The sequence below is a fragment of the Mya arenaria genome, chromosome 4 (genome assembly GCF_026914265.1).
Source record: "Mya arenaria isolate MELC-2E11 chromosome 4, ASM2691426v1".
Taxonomy (NCBI): Eukaryota; Metazoa; Mollusca; class Bivalvia; order Myida; family Myidae; genus Mya; species Mya arenaria.
Window position 1 is genome coordinate 3,170,120 of NC_069125.1, and position 23,814 is coordinate 3,193,933.

Here is a 23,814-nt window from a genome sequence, read left to right on the forward strand (position 1 = left end):
AGAAGTTAATATTATGCAATTTATTGAACACCAAAAATATAGAGCTTAGCTTAATCCTGTTATAAGGGACTTTCGAGAAATCGGGGAATGAAGTTCCTTTATACAGGATTAAGTTAAGCTCACGATTTTTGGTTTTCAATAAATTGCGTAATGTTTACTTCTTTAAGAGATTTTATACTTGAGAATGGAATTATCATCATGATTATCAGAAGAGGTTTTTATGATTGATCAAAATCTAGTTAAGTATATATTTTGGCATTTTGAAATAAGCTACTTAAGCCTGTAAAGCTAAAGTAGTTTCGAGAAATCGGAGCCAGCTGGTTATGAAAAAGTTACAAAGGGAAAACGATCTGTTATTAGCTTCAACAGTATCTTGTACACTCTTCTTATTCTCATTGTGCTTAATTATCGTGTGGAGTTGAATTACATCCTGTAGTTTTCAAAAATGGATCTGAACAAGAAACGTAACACAGGACAATAACTCAATTTGCTGGAAGGTCCTCAGGAATATGATGTAGCTGTTTGTGTGTCCCTCTATTTTGAGTTGTAAAGGTCCTAAGGAATATGATGTGGCTGTTTGTGTGTCCCTCTATGTTGAGATGTAAAGGTCCTCAGGAATATGATGTGGTTGTTTGTGTGTCCCTCTATGTTGAAGTGTAAAGGTCTTCAGGAATATGATGTGGCTGTTTGTGTGTCCCTCTATGTTGAGATGTAAAGGTCCTCGGGAATATGATGTGGCTGTTTGTGTGTCCCTCTATTTTGAGTTGTAAAGGTCCTCAGGAATATGATGTGGCTGTTTGTGTGTCCCTCTACGTTGAGATGTAAAGGTCCTCAGGAATTTGATGTGGCTGTTTGTGTGTCCCTCTATGTTGAGATGTAAATATCCTCAGGAATATGATATGGCTGTTTGTGTGTCCCTCCTTGTAGAGATGTAAAGATCCCCAGGAATATGATGTGGCTGTTTGTGGGACCTTCTATGTAGATATGTTAAGATCCTCAGGAATATGATGTGGCTGTTTGTGTGTCCCTCTATTTTGAGTTTTAAAGGTTCTCAGGAGTATGATGTGGCTGTTGGTGTGACCCTTTAGGTTTAGAAGTAAAGGTCCTCAGGAATATGATGTGTCTGTTTGTGTGTCCCTCCTTGTAGAGATGTAAAGGTCCTCAGGAATATGATGTGTCTGTTTGTGTGTCCCTCCTTGTAGAGATGTAAAGGTCCTCAGGAACATGATGTGGCTGTTTGTGTGTCCCTCTATGTTGAAATGTTAAGGTCCTCAGGAATATGATGTGTCTGTTTGTGTGTCCCTCCTTGTAGAGATGTAAAGGTCCTCAGGAACATGATGTGGCTGTTTGTGTGACCCTTTATGTTAAGATGTAAAGGTCCTCAGGAATATGATGTGGCTGTTTGTGTGACCCTTTGTGTTGAGATGTAAAGGTCCTCAGGAATATGATGTGTCTGTTTGTGTGTCCCTCCTTGTAGATATGTAAAGGTCCCCAGGAATATGATGTGTCTGTTTGTGTGTCCCTCCTTGTAGAGATGTAAAGGTCCTCAGGAATATGATCTGGCTTTTTGCGTGTCCCTCTATGAGAGATGTAGGAGATCCTGAGGAAAATGCTTATGAAAGTATAAAACAGATGTATTATTGAATCATCAGAGGCAAATTAAAAGTGTTCACTTCGAATACACATTTTATCAACAATATTTAATTAATTACTTTAAGTTTGAATCAGAAGAAGACACAGTGTTTTTCTTAATATAAAGAAGAAAAAACAACAACAACATATAAGTGAAGAAATTGTACCTTTTTATAATTTTTGTTAAACCAACCAAACGCCCACATTTTTCAAATGTAAAAATGAACAAGAAACGCCGTAATGCGACAAAACCAGGTATTTAATGATTGACAGAAGAACGTCAGCCTGCGTCTTTTTTCCTATTTTTAGTAACAGTGACCTTGCCCCTAGGAACCCCAAATGCAATCGATTGAAAGGTATCCATAAACTCTTCTTTTATACCACGTTGGGTCAGGATATGTCAATCCTAACTTGAGTTATTCAGTTTCAACTGTTTTTCTATTTTTAGTAACAGTGACCTTGACCTTAAATCTAGGGACCCCAAACGCAATCCCATAAAAGGTCTGCAAAAACTCATCCTATAGACCTGGTTTGGTCAAGATATGTCAACCCTTACTAAAGATATTCAGTTTCAACTGTTTTTCCATTTTTAGTAACAGTGACCTTGACCTAAAATCTAGGGACCCCAAACGCAATCCCATAAAAGGTCTCTATTAACTCTTCCTATAGACCAAGGTTAGTCAAGATATGTCATCCCTAACTAAAGTTATTCAGTTTCAACCGTTTTTTTTTTTTTTAGTTACAGTGACCTTGACCTTGACCCTAGGGAACCCAAACGCAATCCCAGGAAATGTATCCATAAACTCTTCCTATAGACAAAGTTTGATTAAGATATGCCAACCCTAACTTAAGTTATTCAGTTTTAACAATTTTACTATTATAGTAAAGTGACCTTTAACTTGACCCTAGCGACCCAAAATGCAATCCCATGAAAGGTCTCCATAAAATCTTCCTATAGACCAAGTTTAGTCAAAATATGTCATCCCTAACTTAAGTAATTTAGTTCCAACTGTTTTTCTATTTTTAGTTACAGTGACCTTGACCTTGACCCTAAGGACCCCAAACGCAATCCCATGAAATGTCTCCATTAACTCTTTCTATAGACCAAGTTTGGTCGAGATATGTCATCCCTAACTAAAGTTATTCAGTTTCAACCGTTTTTCTATTTTGAGTAACAGTGACCTTGACCCTAGGGACCCCAAGCGCAATCCCATGCAAGGTATCCATAAGCTCTGCCTATAGACCAAGTTTAGTCAAGATATGTCTTCCCTTACTAAAATTATTCAGTTTCAACCGTTTTTCTATTTTTAGTAATAGTGACCTTGACCTTAAATCTAGGGACCCCAAACGCAATCCCATGAAAGGTCTCCATAAACTCTTCCTATAGACCAAGTTTAGTCAAAATATGTCATCCTTAACTAAAGTTATTTAGTTTTAACCGTTTTTTCTATTTTTAGTAACAGTGACCTTGTTCTTGACCCTAGGGAACCCAAACGCAATCCCATGAAAGATATCTATAAACTCTTCCTATAGACCAAGTTTGATCAAGATATGCCAACACTTACTAGAGTTATTCAGTTTTAACAATTTTTCTATTTTTAGTAAAGTGACCTTGAACTTGACCCTAGGGACCCAAAATGCAATCCCATGAAAGGTCTCCATAAACTCTTCCTATAGACAAAGTTTAGTTAAAATTTGTCATCGCTAACTAATGTTATTTAGTTTCAACTGTTTTTCTATTTTTAGTTACAGTAACCTTGACCCTAGGGACCCCAAACGCAATCCCATGAAAGGTCTCCATAAATTCTTCCTCTAGACCAAGTTTGGTCAAGATATGTCAACCCTAACTAAAGTTATTCAGTTTCAACCGTTTTTGTTTTTTTAAGTAACAGTGACCTTGACCTTGACCCAAGGGACCCCAAACGCAATCCCATGAAAGGTTTCCATTAACTCTTTCTATAGACCAAGTTTAGTCAAGATATGTCTTCCCTTACTAAAGCTATTCAGTTTCAACCGTTTTTATATTTTTAGTAACAGTGACCTTGACCCTAGGGACCCCAAACGCAATCCCATGAAAGGTTTCCATTAACTCTTCCTATAGACCAAGTTTAGTCAAGATATGTCTTCCCTAACTAAAGTTATTCAGTTTCAACCGTTTTTATATTTTTAGTAACAGTGACCTTGACCTTGACCCTAGGGACCCCAAACGCAATCCCATGAAAGGTATCCATAAACTCTTCCTATAGACAAAGTTTAGTCAAGATAGGTCATCCCTAACTAAAGTTTTTCAGTTTCAACCATTTTTCTATTTTTAGTAACAGTGACCTTGACCCTAGGGACCCCAATCACAATCCCATGAAAGGTACCCATAAACTCTTTCTATAGACCAAGTTTGGTCAAGATATGTCAACCCTTACTAAAGTTATTCAGTTTCAACCGTTTTTTCTATTTTTAGTAACAGTGACCTTGTTCTTGACCCTAGGGAACCCAAATGCAATCCCATGAAAGGTATCCATAAATTCTTCCTATAGACCAAGTTTGATCAAGATATGCCAACACTTACTAGAGTTATTCAGTTTTAACAATTTTTCTATTTTTAGTTACAGTAACCTTAAACTTGACCCTAGGGACCCAAAATGCAATCCCATGAAAGGTCTCCATAAACTCTTCCTATAGACAAAGTTTAGTTAAAATTTGTCATCGCTAACTAATGTTATTTAGTTTCAACTGTTTTTCTATTTTTAGTTACAGTAACCTTGACCCTAGGGACCCCAAACGCAATCCCATGAAAGGTCTCCATAAATTCTTCCTCTAGACCAAGTTTGGTCAAGATATGTCAACCCTAACTAAAGTTATTCAGTTTCAACCGTTTTTCTTTTTTTAAGTAACAGTGACCTTGACCTTGACCCTAGGGACCCCAAACGCAATCCCATGAAAGGTTTCCATTAACTCTTTCTATAGACCAAGTTTAGTCAAGATATGTCTTCCCTTACTAAAGTTATTCAGTTTCAACCGTTTTTATATTTTTAGTAACAGTGACCTTGACCCTAGGGACCCCATACGCAATCCCATGAAAGGTTTCCATTAACTCTTCCTATAGACCAAGTTTAGTCAAGATATGTCTTCCCTTACTAAAGTTATTCAGTTTCAACCGTTTTTATATTTTTAGTAACAGTGACCTTGACCTTGACCCTAGGGACCCCAAACGCAATCCCATGAAAGGTATCCATAAACTCTTCCTATAGACAAAGTTTAGTCAAGATAGGTCATCCCTAACTAAAGTTTTTCAGTTTCAACTATTTTTCTTTTTTTAGTAACAGTGACCTTGACCCTAGGGACCCCAATCACAATCCCATGAAAGGTACCCATAAACTCTTTCTATAGACCAAGTTTGGTCAAGATATGTCAACCCTTACTAAAGTTATTCAGTTTCATAGGTGAGTTTGACGCCGCCCGGACGCCCGCCCGAACAACGAAGTTCGTCATTCTAATAACCAGATTCACTATGTGAAAACCTGGTTAAATATGTAAAAGCCCTTGCTATGAGAACAGTGATACAGTAGCTAGACATGTAAAAGCCCTGGCTATGATAACAGTGACACAGATTATAGATACGTTGAAACCAAGGCTATGACAACAGTGACACAGTACCTAGACATGTAAAAGCCTTGGCTATGATAACAGTGACACAATACCTAAACATGTAAAAACCCATGCTATGGTACCAGTGAAGCAGTACATGTCTAGTTAGTTATGTTGAAACCGAGGCTATGTAAACTGTGACACAGTAAATGTCTAGTTATAGGAAAAGAAGCTCAGATTATTTTATACAGATTTCAGACGGCATTCATGTTTTCAATGGCTACAAATCTTTACTGATAATGATGCCTAAATTTATATTTGTGAAGGGTCATGCAATAAAGCTACCTGTACAGTTTCATTAAATTTGGCCTAGTATTTTTCAGAGAATTTTTAAAGCAAAACAGTCAGCAATTTTGTCGTTGTTGATGATCAATCTCAATGCCTTGTTGTATTTTTTATAGAGTATGATGCAATGAAGCTTCCTCTTAAGTTTCAGTAAATTTGGCCCTGTAGTTTAAGAAGAAAGGTTTCTTTTAAAGCAAAACAAGAAGTTTGCCAGAATGTTGTTTGTATTTGATCAATCTCACCACCTTTTTATATCCAAAAAGGGTTACCCAAGGAAGATTCCTGTAGAGTTTCATTGAATTTGGACTGGTAGTTTTAAAGAAAATGTTTTTTTATCAAGCAAAACATAAAGTTGGTTATTTTGTAAATGTTGTTGGTGATCAATCGTGATTCTTTGCTGTATTTTTGTAGAAGTTTCATTGAATTCGAAGTGTTTGTTTCAGGGGATATGCTTTTTTAAGCAAAACAGGAAATCAGCCATTTTGATGTTGTTGCTTTTGATGTTGTTGATAAATCGTGATCCCTTGTTGTATTTTTGGGTCACCGAAGGAAGCTTTCTGTAAGGTTTAATTTAATTTGGAGTGTAAGTTTCAGAAGAGATGAGTTTTAAGTTAGTCATTTTGTTGTTGTTGCTGTTGTTGTTGCTGCTGTTGTTGTTGTTGTTGTTGTTGTTTATCAATCGTGATCCCTTGTTGTATTTTTGTAGAGGGGCACCCAAGGAAGCTTTTTATGAAATTTTAATAAATTTGGCCTGGAAATTTCAGAGGAGATTATTTTTTCAGCAATTGTTGATTTTCGACGGACAGACCACGGACAAAGACTGATCAGTGATCACAATAGCTCACCTTGGGCACTTGTGAGCTAAAAGGACTGGTATGTCAGTTTCTTTTGAAATAGGTCTATCAACACAGCAAGTTATATACTTTTATATTTTAGGATTTTCAGAGTGATGTGAGAAAAACATTAGTTCACTTTATTGTGAACTAAATTCAGAAATTCACACGATTAAATTTGAATGTGTCGAAATTTTGTTTTGACATACAATTATTTTATAAAAAGGCTCCAATCATCTAATGGATGTTTTGGTTTTTCCCTACTCTCAACTCTTGTTGTGAAGATGTAGGTGGGACTGTTATTTCACTTCCTTACTTCTTTATTTCACAATGACCAACACAATTAATATATAAGCATTGAACGTTATTTTCTGGTGGATGGTATAAGGCCTTCAAAAATGAACTTTTTGGTAAGGATTATATCTTTTTCAAAACAGGGTACTTGTATGTAGGCTTTATTTCAAATGAAATATTTCGTTTTCTATTATGCTTTATGTAAAAAAGTTATTATGTGCATTAGGTAGGAGTGTTCAAGTAACTTTAACGGTTTTAAACTATGTGTTTTAAACACACTTATGAACAGGAGGCCAATAAGGGCCTATGCTCTACTGGCATGGCTCTTCTGGTAATTTTTAATCCAGAGCATGTATGCATGGGTAAAAAGGCAACATACATATAGTTCACATTTTGCATTTTGGTTACATGAAAACATTGCACGATCAACATCTGAGGACAGTTAGTGTTGTAAGAAGATCTCTATTTCTCTCTGCATAAACTATTTTAATATGTGCCAAGTAAAAGTCATCTGACACAAAAAAAAATGCTTTAAATTACTGTATTCATGGTCAAATTTTCTGTAGTTTTAAAAATAAAGAAGTTGGTCAAAAGGTCAAAGTCAAGGGCATCTGAGGACAACATTGATGCTCATTTGCAAAACTGTAGACATGGTCTAAATATCATTGCTGTAGCTTTAAAAAAACAAGAGCTGTCACAGTATGTGACAAATGCCCCCGAATGTGACATTGACATATGAACAAGGTCATTACATGAAAAGTTAAAGATCAAACAAATACATATGGCAAGTTATTTTAAATTGCCTCTGAACATTAAAAATACCACCCATACTTGACAACCTACATTCTTTTGTCCTTATATTCAGCATTTCATTGTGAATGAACACTAAGTGTATCTTTCACCTTAGAGGTAGGGACATGGGTCTTGCACGTGACACGTCGTCTTGGTATGTCGAACACATGTGGCAAGTTATTTTAAAATCTGTCCATACAAGAAAAAGTTACAGCCCGGACATAACAACCAATACTCTGTATCCTTATATGCAGCACTCCATTGTGAATAAACACCTAAGTGTGACCTTGACCTTAGAGGTAGGGACACGGTTCTTGCACGCGACACGTCGTCTTGGTATGTCGAACACATGTGGCAAATTGTTTTAAAATCTGTTCATACAAGGGAAATATACAGCCCGGACACGACAACCTATACTGTATGTCCTTATATGCAGCATTCCATTGTGAATAAACACTAAGTGTGACCTTGACCTTAGAGGTAGGGACACAGTTCTTGCACGCGACACGTCGTCTTGGTATGCCGAACACATGTGGCAAGTAATTTTAATATCTGTCCATACAAGGGAAAGTTACAGCTCGGACACGACAACCTATTCTCTATGTCCTTATATGCAGCATTCTAGTGTGAATAAACTCCTAAGTGTGACCTTGACCTTAGAGGTAGGGACACGGGTCTTGCACGCGACACGTCGTCTTGGTATGCCGAACACATGTTGTTTTTTTTAAATCTGTCCATACAAGGGAAAGTTACAGCCCGGACACGAGTTATTGAGCCGGACACACGGACGAACGGAAGGACGGACGGTGCGATTTTAATATGACCACCTTCGGAGGCATAAAAAAAGTCAAAAAGGGTGGGGCCAGCTTAAGCTCCAGGGGCATATTTTCAAATGCTTTGCTTGAGAGTCATCATATAATGCTTTACAACAATTATCTAAGGTACGAGCTTTTTGGTTTTTCTGTAGGTTTTTGCATAAATATTGAAACAAGAGGATTTTGAAAATTCTCTTAAATAAGTCTCTAGAAAAATTGTGACCCCAGGGGGCAGTGCCAGCTTTGACCCCATGGTCATAATTTGAACAACCCTGGTAGCAGATCACTAAATTGTGCCCAATTCAAAATAGCAAGTCCAAACCTGTAAACACTGTTGGATGGCCAGTTATAACCAAGTGGCATCATTTGAACACACATTCACAGGCAAATATGCTCAGATGGATGCGCGAAAACACAAAACAGATTTTCAAACATTTCCCAAATAAAGTGTACAAACCTGTGAACACTTGGTGTGGGTAATACTGACCCCGGGTGCATAATTTGAACAAATATTCTCAAAGAATTTTGTTTAGATGAATGCGCGAAATACAGACAATAGAGCCTTATGGCTTTCATCAATAACAAGGCGGAGTAATTGACAAAATCAACTGCAGAACCAAAAAGCAAGTTGTCTCCCTTTAATCCTAGACTTGATTTTACATGTAAACATGGCTACAAATAGAATTCGCTCATGCAGACCTGGCTTAAACTAGGTTAGCTAAAATAGCATTTTTTTTAACTTTCAAGGGCAATAATCTTGGCATTGTTTCGAAAAGAACCGAGCTCAAATATATATTTGAACACTGTACAAGTTTCATAGAAATACAAGCAAAACTGAAGATTGTATCGTGTTCACAAGCAATTGTTTACAGACGCACATACTACGTACACATAACCATCTCATAAGCTCTTTGGCCAGTAGATCTAAAAACAACTAAGTATGAAAAGGAAAAGGTCAGTGTCTTTTTGGTATGTTGGGTTGGGTAGCCAAAACTAAATGTTTTTTTGTTTTTTCCTAGACTTAAATTGGTTAGAAATTCTTGTGAGCTAATTTATTTTTAAATATAAGCAAAGTTTTAAATGTTTCGTGGCCTAGCTGACAGAGAATGTTCTAGTAGAAGAGTAGAAGAGAATGTGTAGTAGACAGAGATATACATATATATAATTATATAATTATATATATATATATATATATATATATATATATATATATATATATATATATATATATATATATATATATATATATATAGGACTGCAGGGACACGCCCACTACATGGCTGACGTTTAATGCAATCCAATTACCTTTTAGTTCTTGAAAGAAAATCTTAATATATTAAGTGTTCTTTTCTTATGGAAAAATAAAAAGTAAAAGCAGAGCAGTCACTCAATATATGTTTCAAAACTAGGACAAAAAACAAAAATATGACAGTGATTAAAAATATAATAACAAACTATATATACCATGGTTGCCAAAGACTATTAATATAAACTAATGCTTAAAAGTCACTCAACTGCAAAAATGTACATATATATATATATTGATACCCATAACATAAAACAAACATAACAATGTAATATAAAGCATGACCCTAAACCAAATAATAAGAATAGCAAAAAGAACAGGCTTCAAACAAATAGCAGAGCTACCACAGAGCCGAAAACAAATCTTAAAAAAACACTGACTTCACGCATTTTACATGGCATACGTTAAAGAGCTAAAACAAACTAAAAATATACCAGACTTCAAACGCATAGCATGGCTGCCATAAGGAGTCGTAAACAAATTTACAATACACCAGACTTCGCATTAATGTATTGCATGGTTTTACATAAAGAGACAAAAACAAACTAACAATATATATGGCATTTTACCTATAGGAAGATTGCAATAAAAAGACCAATAAAAATATAACAATATATTAATCTTCAAACATATAGCATGGCTACCATGATACATGTAATAAGAACCCCCTCCCCCCCCCCAACAATCTAAAATTTACACCAAAAGTCAAACATACAGCATGGCTGCCATAAAGAGCCAAAAACAAACTAACAATACAAATGGCATTCATTTAGGAATATAACATGGCTATCAAAAGAAAAAGAAAACAAAAACAATATTTTTCACCATAGTTCATAAATACAACATGGCGGCCATGACTAGTCCAAAACAGACTAAAAATACATCAGACTTAAATTTACAGCATGGCTGCCATGAAGAAACAATAAAATCTAACAATACAAATAGCATTAAGTCCATATAAATTTTTCAACAAAAAAGAGAAAAAAAAACTAACAATACACCATACTCCATACATATAGCAAGACAACCATAAAAACAGCAACATGCAATCTTACATACACTAAACCATACATATAGCAATCGAGGCTACCAAAAAGCCAAAAGCAAACATAACAACACAACAGTCTTCATACATATAATATGGCTAATACAAAGAAACAAGAATGAACTAAAACAAGCAAATTCTTTTAAACATATAAAAAATTAACAAGCAGACCATTAAAACAATCTAACAATACAACTGACTTCTGTATAAAGCATGGATTCTGTAAAGAACAAAAAGCAAAAACAAATACTTCATATATTATATGGCATGGCTACTTTACGAAGACAAACACAAATTGTGATGCATCAGCCTACAATTCCATAAAATGACAACCATAGAAAAATAACAAGGAAACAAACAAAAATCAATACAGAGCCAAAAGAAGACAAACACCTAAACAAACTACATACAAATAGCATTGCTATCATTAAAAACAGACTTATATTAAAAATATCATACAAATAGAATGGCGCACTACTCTAAAACAACACTTACAAATAGTTACTATTTCAACACACTTAATACCAATCATGGGAACCATAATGAGACAAAAACAAACATATATTACTATATATTCGAAACAAGGAAGCTTACCATAAAAAACATAATAAAAGTACCAACACATTCTACTCCACACATGTGACCATAAAAGGGGGAAAACAAACTAAAAAATCACAATACATATACATATAAAAATACTTCTATTTCATGATCAGATTAACAATACAGTGTCACACACGATAAGGTACAACATACCTTATGCATGAAGCATGGTTTTAATAATGTAACACCAATTAATTAACAATAAATCAGACTTCATACTATTTGCATGGCTTCTTCAAAGAAAACAAACACTAAAACATGCACGACTTCATATATAATTTTTTTAAACAAAACAAGGCAATTCAACATATCAAATACATAATTAAAATGTTTGCTACTAATAAACCCAAAAACAAACTTAGATTACACAGACTTTTTACATATAGAAAAGCTATCATAAAAAGACAAATAAGAAATTATCAAGACTTCATTCAAATAGCAGGGCTGAAATAAAGAGCCAAAACAAACTTACAACACAGCATACTTCATAAATACAGCATGGATATAATAATAAGAATAAGAATAAACAACAACAATACAACACAAGTTATACACAGAGGAAGGCTTTCACAAAAATAGCAACACAACAGATAAAATGCATGTAACATGGTTACGAAAAAGACACTATAGCAAACTAACACTACACCAAACTTCATACACAGAAAATGGCTTTCATAAAATACAAACAATATAAAAATACAACATATTTAACCCATGTTACGAATGAAGCATGGCTACCATAAAGATATAAAGATAACAATACATAAGCCTTCATATGTATAGCATGGCCACAATGAAGGGCCAATAAGAAAACAACAATACACATATTGCGAAAATAGGGCATCGCTACAAGAAGGAGCCAAAAATAAACAAACAACAAATTCAATACATGTAGCCTGGTTATCATAAAAAAATAAAAAACCTAACAATGCACCATTCTTCATACATATATAGCATGGCTGACATAAACTGATAATAATCAAATAGAAATACACAAGATTTTATACATAAAGCATGGCTATAAAAAAGAGCAAAAACAATTCTAACAGTATTCCAGACTTCATACATATAGCCATAAAAATCAAACTAACAATACACAGGCACTTATATAAATATATAAATATTATTATATATTAATACACAAATTAACTAACAACACAACAGATAACAAAGCATGGCTACCATAAAGAGCCAAAACAAGCAAACAAGGCTATAGTAAAGAGATAAAAAAACACTAACAATACACCATACTTCAAATATATGATGTAGTATGGCTACAATTGAATGCCAAAATCAACCTAACACCATACTTCATATATATGATGTAGCATGGCTACAGTGAAAGGTCAAGCATAACCTAGCAATACGCCATACTTCATACATATGATGTAGCATGGCTACAGTGAAAAGTCAAGCATAACCTAGCAATACGCCATACTTCATATGCATATAACATGGCTATAATTAAGAACCTAACACAACCTAACAGTACACCAGACTTCATTCATATAATAGTGTTACAATAAAGAACCAAACACAACCTAACAATACAACTCAGACTTCATACCGGTAACATGGCTATCATAAAGAGCCAAACACAACCTAACAATACAACTCAGACTTCATACAGGTAACAAGGCTATCATAAAGAGCCAAACACAACCTAACAATACAACTCAGACTTCATACAGGTAACATGGCTATCATAAAGAACCAAACACAACCTAACAATACAACTCAGACTTCATACAGGTAACATGGCTATCATAAAGAGCCAAACACAACCTAACAATACAACTCAGACTTCATACAGGTAACATGGCTATCATAAAGAGCCAAACACAACCTAACAATACAACTCAGACTTCATACAGGTAACATGGCTATCATAAAGAGCCAAACACAACCTAACAATACAACTCAGACTTCATACAGGTAACATGGCTATCATAAAGAGCCAAACACAACCTAACAATACAACTCAGACTTCATACAGGTAACATGGCTATCATAAAGAGCCAAACACAACCTAACAATACAACTCAGACTTCATACAGGTAACATGGCTATCATAAAGAGCCAAACACAACCTAACAATACAACTCAGACTTCATACAGGTAACATGGCTATCATAAAGAGCCAAACACAACCTAACAATACAACTCAGACTTCATACAGGTAACATGGCTATCATAAAGAGCCAAACACAACCTAACAATACAACTCAGACTTCATACAGGTAACATGGCTATCATAAAGAGCCAAACACAACCTAACAATACAACTCAGACTTCATACAGGTAACATGGCTATCATAAAGAGCCAAACACAACCTAACAATACAACTCAGACTTCATACAGGTAACATGGCTATCATAAAGAGCCAAACTATCATCAATACACCATATTTCATACACAGAGGGAGGCTATAATAAAGAGCCCAAAACAACCTCATATGACCCCAGACTGAATATTGCATGGCTTTAATAAAACGCCAAAACAAACAATACACAAGGTTTAATAAATAAAAACGATAACATTCTAATAATACAAGATTACAATACTTCATACAAAATCAATGGCTGCCATAACATGACAATTGTAGTCAAACATGCACTTCATCAGACGTTATATGCATAGCATGGCTACAGTTCAGTTTTTAAGCTTAAAAAAAAACAATACACCAAACTTTAAACATGTAGAAATGCTACCATATAAAGCCCAAACAACAAACAAATATGCCAGATTCTATACATATATATTGTATGGCTACAATAATAGTACAAAAGCAAACTTACAAGACAACACACTCTATCCATTTGAAATGGTAAAGTAAAAATAAAAAGAACAACCTGGGAGGGAGTTTTAAATAATCAAAATAAATCAAACATATAACATAACATATAAAGATCTTAAACAATCAGTATGGAGCCAATTCAAACGTACCGAAGAATGTATATATCATGGCCTATAAAAAGATGCAAAGAAAAACTTACAGTAAATCATACTAAATGCATAAAGCTTGGCTTTACAAAGAGTAAAAACAAACTTAAAGTTCAACAGACTTCATACATACGCATGGCTTCAACGAGTAAAGCCAAACTTACAATAAAACATACTTCATAAATACATCCGCTTAACAAAGAGTAAAACAGACCGACAAAAAGGCGACAATACAATAGGATTCAAAAATATACATGGCTAAACAAATGGAAAAAACAACAAATTTAAAAAACAGCAGATTTCATAAAAACAGCATGGCTTTACAAAAAGTAAAAACAAACTTACAATACAACATACTTCATACATACAGAATGGCTTAACAAACAGTAAAAACAAACCTACAAGGCAAAGGATTTCATACACACAGCATGGCTTTACTAAAAGTTAACACAAACTTACAATACAACAGACTTCATACACACAGCATGGCTTTACAAACAGTAAAAACAAACTTACAATGCAAAAAGATTTCATACATACAGCATGGCTTAACAAAGAGTAAAAACAAACTTACAATACAAAAGACTTGCAATACAAAAGCCTTAATGTATACTAAACATACAGCATGGCTTTACAAAGAGTAAAAACAAACTTACAGTACAACAGACTTCATGCATACAGCATGGGTTATCAAAGACTTTACAAGGTGTAAAAACAAACTCACCATACAACAGACTTCATACATACAGAATTACATACATATATACTTCATTCATACTATTTACATTTATAATATACAATATATTAAACGATTACACCAAGCTTACATTACAGCATGGCATCACATACAGTAAAACAAACTTACAATACAACAGGCTTCATAAATAAACATGGCTTAACAACAAGGAAAAACAAACTTACAATAAAACAATGTTCAAACATAGAGCATGGCTTAACAAATAGTAAAAAACAATCTTACAAAAATACTACAAATGTTATACATACAGCATGGCTTTACAAAGGGTAAAAACAAACTTACAGTAAAAGTTATGCAAAAGACTTCTTACATATACCATGGCTTTAAATATAGGAAAATCAACTCTACAATACAACATATTCTATACCTACAGGATGGCTTTACAGAGGGTAAAAACAAACTTACAGTAAAAGTTATGCAAAAGACTTCTTACATATACCATGGCTTTAAATATAGGAAAATCAACCTTACAATACAACATACTCTGTACTTACAGCATGACTTCACAAACAATAAAAACAAACATACAATACAACATACTTCATACATACAGCATAGCTTTACAACCAGTAAAAACAAACTAACAATAAAACAGACATCATACATACATCATGGCTTTATAAACAGCAAGGTACAACTTAACAATGCAACAAACTTCATATTTACAGAATGACTTCACAAACAATAAAAACATTTTACAATTATTAAATATAAAGGACTACATGAATATAGCATGGCTTCATAAACAGTAAAATCAAACTTACAATTCAACAGACTACATACATACAGCATGGCTTTACAAAGAGTAAAAACAAACTTACAATACAATAGGCCTCATGCATACATCATAGCTTCCAAACAGTAAACACAAACGTACAATACAACAGACTCCTTTCATACAGCGTGGCTTAACATACAGTCAAAATAAACTTACAATACAACCAACTTCATAAATATAGCATTGATTCACAAACAGTGTATCATCCATGCAATACAACAGACAACATACATGAAGCATGGCTTCACAAACAGTAAAAAAATACTTACAATACAAATGCCTAACAATACAAAAGCCTTCATACATACTTAACATACAGCATGGCTTCACAGAGAGCAAAAACAAACTTACAATACAACAAACTTGATACATACATCATGGATTTATAAACAGTTAATATAATAATAAGTTTACAATACAATATACTTTATACATAAAACATGGTTTAACAACAAGTAACAAGAGCTGTCACAGTATGTGACGAATGCCCCCGAATGTGACATTGACCTATGAACAAGGTCAGTACATGAAAAGTTAAAGATCAAACAAATACATATGGCATGTTATTTTAAATTGCCCCTGAATATAAATAATACCACCCATACAACCTACATACTTATGTCCTTATATTCAGCATTCCATTGTGAATAAACACTAAGTGTATCTTTCACCTTAGAGGTAGGGACAAGGATCTTGCACGTGACACGTGATCTTGGTATGGCGAACACATGTGGAAAGTTACTTCAAAATCTGTCCATACAAGGGAAAGTAATAGCCTAGACACGACAACCTAAACTCTATGTCCTTATATGCAGCATTCCATTGTGAATAAAGTGTGACCTTGACCTTAGAGGTAGGGACACGGGTCTTGCACGCGACACGTCGTCTACACATGTAGCAAGTTATTTCAAAATCTATTCATACAAGGGAAAGTTACAGCCCTGACACGAATTATTGAGCCGGGCGGACGGACGGTGCGATTTTAATATGCCCACCTTGGGGGGGCATAAAAAATCACAATACAACATACATCATACATACAGCATGGTTTTGCAAAGAGCAAAAAACAAACTTAAAATACAACAGACTTTATACATATATACTTCATTCATACTATTTACATTTATAATATACAATAAATTTAACGACATAAACCAAGCTTACATTACAGCATGGCTTCACATACAGTAAAAACTAACTTACAATACAACAGACTTCTTACACACAGCATGGCTTTACAAACAGTAAAAACAAACGTACAACACAAAATATGTATTTCATATAGCATGACTTTACAAACAGAAAAAAACACCAACAAATTACAATACAACATAATGCACACATACAGCATGGCTTTACAAACAGTAAAAACAAACGTAAAACACAAAATACGTATTTCATATAGCATGGCTTTACAAACAGAAAAAACACCAACAAATTACAATACAACAAAATGCACACATACAGCATGTCTTTACAAACAGTAAAAGCCAAATAACAATACAACAGACTTCTTACATGGTTTACAAACTAAAAAACTCTTACAATACAAAATACTTCATACATATAGCAGTGCTTTACAAACAGTAAAAACAAACTAGCATTATAACGTACTCCATAACTATAGCAAGGTTAAACAAACAGTAAAAACAAACTTACAATACAACAGAATTCTTACATATGGCTTTACAAACAGTACAAAACTTCATACATACTGCGAGGCTTTATAAACAGTTAAAAGAAACTTACAATACAAAAGACTGCATACACACAGCGCCGCTTCACAAACAGTTAAAACAAACTAACAACACAACACTTCATTCATACAGCGCGGCTTCACAAACAGTTAAAAAAAAACTAACAATACAACATACTTCATTAACCAAGCTTATTTTAAAATGCAATTTATCAAAGTTACTGAATAAGCCAAACACAAATTTACAATATACTTCCTCATATATTAGAACATAGACTATTGCTGCCTAAATGAGCCAAAGCATTCAATATCACTTGATACATGGCTACTTGTTGCAGGAATTATGGCTTCAAAGAATCCAAAGATTCCAAATTCAACACAAAACACTGGCAAAACAAGACAATATATGACACGAATTTGCATACACCAATGTGCCATTTAGAGGAGCCAAAACAACCTGACCAAACCTAAACAACATAAGCTTGATGCATTTACTGTGGCTATCATAAATAAGCTAAAAATAAATAAAGCCAAAACATCACACTTAAAAATCATGATATAAAGAAACTGAGACTTCCAAAACAGAATAAATAAAAAACTTAAGACACTTGAGCACAATCATGTTAAACATTAACCTTAGCTAGCATAAAAATAGCTAAAACACAGCAACTATAAAACATTTTTTTCCGATATAGATTTGCTATAAAATGAGCATTAAAACGTAATTAAGACAACATCATTCAAGTCACTCAATACAAGTACTGTGGCTACCGACACAAGTTTAAAAATAAACAACACTACTCTAATATTATGTAATGCTTACACCAAAGTTGAGCAAAAATATTTTTCATCAAAGCATAATACATTTACCATGACTAACATTAAAATGACAATAAAATCCTGAAAAAACATATCATGGCTCAAAACAGAAAGGCGAAGTAGTTCTAACAATACAAAGAAGAGTAGAATGTTACTTTGCATGTTTATGAATGTTGTTGTACCTACTTTTTGAATATACACAATGCCCATGAAAAAAGAATGTGAGCAAACAATAATATATTTATAAGTCTTTTGATTGTGAAGTTTTTGGCCTTTGATTAAGAAATATATTTAGATTTAATTCCAAAGAATTTACTTAATACTTTGTAAGATTGAGATTTTCTGTACACCCTTTGAGAATACAAACAGGACATTTTGCAATAATAACATACCTCGTAATAATACATCTTGTTATGAAAGACATTGTTTATGTTGTAATCGTAGGGACATAGAGGATGAATATCACCTCATAAGTATTTGTCCATGATATCATCAGTTACATGTAGCTTATATAAAACAATGCTGTACATATAATCCATATGTATTCAAATTCCATCAGTTATTGGAATCATGTAATAAAAAGGATGCTATGAAAGTTTGTAAATATATTAAAAAATCAATTGTTACACGCAACTCGTAATTTAACTGGATATAGTAGCTATGAAACATTCCCTCACTGCCAAAGTTAACATATTACTTATTTGGTATTCAATTTACATAGTATGTTTGCTTATATTATATTTCATTATATTATGTTTGTAACTGTAGATACGTGGCATGTTTAACTATATGTATTACGACAAGTACACTTGTATAAGTCAAATGAACTGTCTATTCTGTTTTGTTCTTCTAGGTCCGTTCGTTAATGAAGTTTATGGCTTCTTGTAGATCCTTCTTTGAATAAAGTTCTTGACTGCTTGTAGATCCTTTCTTGAATGAAGTTCTTTAATACTTTGAGGTCCTTTCAAAATGAAGAATTTTGCTTCTTGAAGGTTCTTTCTTGAATGAAGTTCTTGACTTCTTGTTATGGTTTCTTTCCTGGATGAAGTTACTCGTTTCTTGTACATGTAGTACCTTTGTTGATTAAAGTTCTTGACAACTTGAAAGTCTGTCCTTGAATTAAGTTCTTGACTTCTTGTATGTATGTCCTTGAATAAATTTCTTTCAAGAATTAGGTTATTACATACTTTAAATTCCTTTCTTGAATACCTGCTGGTGATCTTTTGTTATTTTAATTGTTTCAACTCTCATCCCAACCAGGGGTTTGACTATGGTCTTAGAGAAATATTAAATTACTGCAAACATTGAACACACAAATTTATTAATACAGACTCACCTTTAACCTTAAGACCACAATAAACAATACACCAATGGTTACCAATTAAAGAATAAGGGTTTAGTGGCAGGTTTGCGGTTTGGTACTGGGCTTGTCCATGCAGTTTTCAGCATAATAAGAAGAGAAGAAATGGTGCCAGAAGAAAGCGGATGATTGAAATATCCTTCTATTGATGTATTGTGACTGTGTAACATCGGGAAGGACACACACATATGTTGAATATGGTTATATTTATATAAGGACACAGAAATATAGTGGTTGTGGTTTTGTTTAAAATGATACAGTCATATTGAGACTGTGGATTTATCTTGAAAGACACAGACATATGGTGACTATGGTTATGTCTTTAAGGAGATAGACATATGGTGACTATGGTTTTATCTGGAAGGACACATAACTATATATTCAAATGAAACCACTAATGGCCAGACATGATTTTTGCTAGAAAATTGAAATAGGGCTAAAACACTAACCCAAATTACTTTATCTATGATATACTAATCTATGATTCTTTTAAAATTTATACCAAAATTACCTATGGTCATTCACTGAAGGGTATCACAACTTCAGATGATGGTTAATGAAGCTTATTTGTGGGGTTTCTTAAAGCAATAGATACTATTCATTATGTTTTATTTTTGTTAGTCTATTTTAGTTTTTAATACATTTCTATTGCATCTAAAATTTCTAATTTCATCAAGTTAAGTTTTTCTGCAAAAAACAACAACAACAGAGCTTTGAAGGCCCTGTATCGCTCACCTGATTCAGATTCGAACTTGGCCTAGAGTTAAGCAATATAAACATTCTGACTAAGTTTCATGAACACACAGTCACAAATGTGACCTCTAGAGTGCTAACAAGCTTTTCCTATAACTTGACATTATAAACTAGTTTTTGACTACACATAACCCGGATTAATTATTGACTTAGAGATTATTAATATAAACATTCTGACCAACTTTCATGAAGATACAGTTATAAATGTGACCTCTAGAGTGTTTACAAGCTTTTCCCTTTCCTATTAACGTGAATATTGCCTCCTACCTTGAACCAGTTCCTGCATTCCTTACTGCTTTTGGTCAATTCTTCAATTCTTTCACTGCCCATGGTAAGTTATGATATTGTCAATTGTTGGTTATATCGGCTTCTACAGTAGGTTCTATCAGCATCCATGGTTGTTTCTATCAACATCCAGGGTTGGTTTTACGAGTGTCCATGCTTAGTTCTATCCGCCTCCAGTATCCATGGTTAGTTTTCAGTACGCAGGAAAGACTAAAAATAGAACATTTTGGTCATGTCATCTAGTTTTCCATATACCATGCTATATCCTATCTAATCATACAAGTTCCTTTCTACTTAATGCAACTCAAAGTCAACCTTTTAAATTTAAACCACTTGTCCCCTAAGCATTTCTTTGAAAGGCCAAGTTAAAAACAAACAAGAAACGCCGCGACGAAACCAGGTTTTTAATGATTGACAGAAGAACTTAAGCCTGTGTCTGTTTTTCTATTTTTAGTAACAGTGACCTTAACCCTAGGGACCCCAAATGCAATCAATTGAAAGGTATCCATAAACTCTTCCTTAATACCAAGTTGTGTCAGGATATGTCAACCCTAACTGAAGTTATTCAGTTTCAACCGTTTTTCTATTATTAGTAACAGTGACCTTGACCTTGAATCTAGGGACCTCAACGCAATCCCATGAAAGGTATCCATAAACTCTTCCTTTATACCTGGATTGGTCAAGATTTGGACCTTGACTCTATGGACCCTAAAACGCAATCCCATGAAAGTATCCATAAACTCTTACTATAGACCAAGTTTGGTCAAGATATGTCAACCCTAACTAAAGATATTCAGTTTGAACCATTTTTCTATTTTTAGTAACAGTGACCTTGACCCTAGGGACCCCAAATGCAATCCCATGAAAGGTATCCATAAACTCTTCCGATATACCAAGTTTGGTCAAGATATGTCATCCCTAACTAAAGTTATTCAGTTTCAACTGTTTTTCTATTGTTAGCAACAGTGACCTTGACCTTGACCCTAGGGACCCCAAATGCAATCCCATGAAAGGTACCCATAAACTCTTGCTATAGACCAAGTTTGGTCAAGATATGTCAACCCCAACTAAAGTTATTCAGTTTCAACCATTTTTCTATTTTTAGCAACAGTGACCTTGACCTTGATCCTAGGGACCCCAAACGCAATCCCCTGAAAGGTCTCCATAAACTCTTCCTATTGACCATGTTTAGTTAAGATATGTCATCCCTAACTAAAGTTATTCAGTTTCAACTGTTTTTCTATTTAAAGTAACCTTGACCTTGGCCCCAGCAGCCCCAATATCGAACTTGACCTGTTTCTTCTGATGTTACACCTGTGTACCAAATTTTGTTTCAAATCTGTCTAGCCTTTCATGAGTTATCGTCCGGAAACCATGAAAACCGACCGACCAACCGACCGACCGACAGACAGACAGACAGACAGACAGACAGACAGACAGACAGACCAACAGACCGACCGACCGACAAGCTCACTCCTATATACCCCCTCAAACTTCGTTTGTGGGGTATAATTAGTTCCGTACACAAAAAATAAATATCCAACAAATAATTATGAGTTTGAACGGTTTTCTTCATTTCATTCTGTCAAAACATAACGATATATACATGAAGGGCACCTGCAAGGCTTCAGGGCACAATTTTATAACAATCGGATTCCGATGGCCTAGTTGTTATGATTGTACATGTATTTGCGAGGTCTATTTGAAGCTTGTCCGAGGTGGCCGAGTTATTACGATTGGGTTGAGTTGTTCCGCTTGGCATAATTGTTGTCTGTGTCAGTCAACTTTCGTTTTATTTGAAAGGTAAATAATGTGTTAAAATCATGACGTTTGTGTTTTAATGCATTAAATGCTTGCTTTGTGCAAAATAACTCTTTACATGGTAAAATATGAATATAAACATTTATGATCAATTTCAGCCATAATATACTCCACTTAATACAATTTCAGTATTTTTCAAAACACCCTTGTTTTTTTGTACCAACCAGTTTAGATGTTAGGGATTGGAAGAATCCCGTATAACATGTCTATTATTTTAGACTATTTGCCTTAAAAGGGCTATTTGACCAGGTACCGTTTCAATACAATGATTTTAATTCAGTTAGGGTTAGGGATGAGGTTTTTATTTTTACGCATGTACTGTATAGAATTGAGATGTCAATATTTTTGTCTGCATTAATTTGAGACACGACACTATCACAAGATCATGATATCCGAATCTTTGTTCATCCGATCTCTAGGTACCTGTGCTCATGGTGTTTAATTAGGCAAGGTTTTGCTGAACATGACCATTGAACCGAATGTTTCGTTGATACCTTTTAAATTACGTTCATCCACCGATGCAATATACTAGTAAGTGCTGCACACGACAACAATTGTTCTTCGTCTTTCGCTGTTTTTTTGTTGTTGTTCGTCTGTTTTTGTTGTGTTTGGCATAGGTTGCAGACAACTGCTTAACAGTCCCGTGGTAACAGTCAACAGTTTACGGCGTTGGAAAAGATCGTTTTACAATAAAAATATTTTGTATGACCAGGTCGGGGAACCCAAATTTATTAATACACCATTTTCATACAAACTATTTTGACACATGTGCTTCTTGAGTGACAATTTACTTACTTATGTAACATACGCCAGATAAAGATAACGATACAAACGGTTATAGAATACTACAAAACAAGTTTTGCCACCCCGCAAGCGCAGATCCTGATAAACGAGATTGCCAACCCCATTTTACGGCATTTTATGCTGCATTTTAGCGTATACAATAACTTTATAGGCGAATAGGAACTGTGACGTAATGACGACAGCGATGCGCCGCCGTGCGCGTCACGTAGGGTATGGGGAGACGTAAATTTCAATACAAGAACCAAGCTCCTATCATTATTGGTTCCGAAGATATCTTCGAGATTAGCTCCCCCTTAGTAGCTATATGGGAGCGCGTTTTGTTTACGAAATGTCGCGAATTTGCGCATACTTTGACGCTCTTGAAACCAGTCAAAAACTATCATCCCGCACACCCCGAGGGGTGCATCTTGAAGGGTTTAGCGTCCCCTACACGGGAAAATTGGTCCCAGCCTGGTCAGGTGTAGGGATGCTGAGATATCTACGAGATTGCCAACCCCATTTTACGGCATTTTATGCTGCATTTTAGCGTATACAATAACTTTATAGGCGA

At 34.4% G+C, this 23,814-nt stretch overlaps 1 long non-coding RNA gene across 1 annotated transcript; it reads right to left on the reverse strand.

The window, feature by feature from the left end:
- Nucleotides 1-233: 233 nt before the first annotated feature.
- Nucleotides 234-23,082, reverse strand: LOC128230369 (uncharacterized). The gene is made up of 3 exons (XR_008260204.1): nucleotides 22,955-23,082; nucleotides 20,622-20,849; nucleotides 234-1,612 (listed from the first exon to the last, which is right to left on the reverse strand). It is a non-coding gene; the product is annotated as an uncharacterized LOC128230369 (long non-coding RNA).
- Between the last annotated feature and the right edge of the window lie 732 nt (nucleotides 23,083-23,814).